At 61.7% G+C, this 1,555-nt stretch overlaps 1 long non-coding RNA gene across 1 annotated transcript; it reads left to right on the forward strand.

Moving 5' to 3' along the window:
• The first annotated feature begins 35 nt into the window (after positions 1–35).
• LOC102251633 lies at positions 36–1,555 on the forward strand. Its single transcript, XR_312975.2, has 3 exons — positions 36–331; positions 419–574; positions 1,361–1,555. It is a non-coding gene; the product is annotated as an uncharacterized LOC102251633 (long non-coding RNA).

Here is a 1,555-nt window from a genome sequence, read left to right on the forward strand (position 1 = left end):
GCGGGCCGTAGTTTGCCCACGGCTGTTCTAGCCCCATGTCCTCCCACAGGCCTCAGAGTCATGTGGTGCCTGCCCAGCTCCTGGCTCTTGCATAGGGTGCCTGGTGCCTCGTGCAGGACATCTCCGTCCAGATGGGGGTGGGTAGGTTGCGGGGACTCCCTTGAGCTGGGGCAAGCTTTCTGCTCAGCAGCATGCACGCCCTCCCGTCTAGGAATCCACCCTGAGTGATGACTCCACACCCCCCAGCAGCAGCCCCAAGATCCCGAGTGGTCCCCGGCAGGAGACCAAGTGCTCCTACCCCTACCACACGCTGTCCCAGTCTTCGGATGAGGTGAGCAGGCCCTGGCCTCTGACTCTGCCGGGTGTGCAGGCCACAGGCCAGGTCTTCCCCCCTCACTCTCCCTGGTCTCCGCCCCAGTTCCTGGATGAACCTCTCCCCACTATCCACCACTGGACCAGTCAGCAGGTGGGCCAGTGGCTGCACAGCCTCAACCTGGAGCAGTATGCCGCCGAGTTTGCCGCACGGCAGGTGGACGGGCCGCAGCTCCTGCAGCTGGATGGAAGCAAACTGAAGGTGGGTCAGAGCCTGAGGCAACCTTCAAGGATTGGGTTCCCCTACCCTGACCTTGTCACTCCTACTGCCCTAACCTCTGACGTCTAGGCAGGGTCCCTGGCCTGATCTTTGTACTCTAGCATGGGTCCTCAGTCTGACTCGAAACTGAAACCCAATTCTTTAGTTTGACCTTCAAGCTCCAGGCCTTGACCTTTAGGGCTTCATCTCATCAAACTCTTGACTCTGATGAGGCTCCTGGTATCGCGGGAAGCAGGCCTCTCCCCTGATCACCTTGTCCGATTCTCAGTTGTGGAGGCGGGTGGTAATGGAGGGGGATCAGGAGGGGCCTGATGTCTGTGCTGCGAGGTTCTGGCCTGTTTCCACCCTCTGCCAAGTTGCTTGGGGAAGGAGTGGGGAGGAGAGCCCCCCGGGAAGTCTCTGGAGTGGGAAGGGGCCTCACCAACTGACCAGCTGTGTGACCTTGGGCAAGTTGCACCCCATCTCTGGGCATCAGGGTCATGGCCAGGCTGAAATTCTGAGTGGAGGAGTGGGAGCCAGGGATTATGGGAAGTGGAGGATGGTGGGGGCTGGGGTGCTGGTAAAGGGCCTGGTACTCCCCACCCTCTTCTCTCCCAACTACTCCCGTTTCAAATTCTTGCCCTGAGGGTTCTGATCCACTGGCAGGTCTGGGAGGTGGAGGCTGCACTTCAGAGAGGACAGGTGGAGCTCCGGAGAGGGCACACCTGGACACACAGAACCTGGGGGTGGTTCTGGGGCGCTTTCCCTCACTCTCAGCTCCTCCCCCAGAGCCTGGGGCTCAGCAGCTCGCATGACCGGGCACTGGTGAAGCGGAAGGTGAAGGAGCTGGCAGCGGCCGCTGAGAAGGAGCGCAAGGCCCAGGAGAAGGCTGCCCGGCAGCGCGAGAAGCTCCGGCGCCGGGAGCAGGAGGCCAAGAAGAGCTAGAGGAGAGCGAGGCAGGCATGGCACCCAGGCACGGGCAGC

Source organism: Myotis brandtii, unplaced genomic scaffold, assembly GCF_000412655.1.
Source record: "Myotis brandtii unplaced genomic scaffold, ASM41265v1 C42489156, whole genome shotgun sequence".
Taxonomy (NCBI): Eukaryota; Metazoa; Chordata; class Mammalia; order Chiroptera; family Vespertilionidae; genus Myotis; species Myotis brandtii.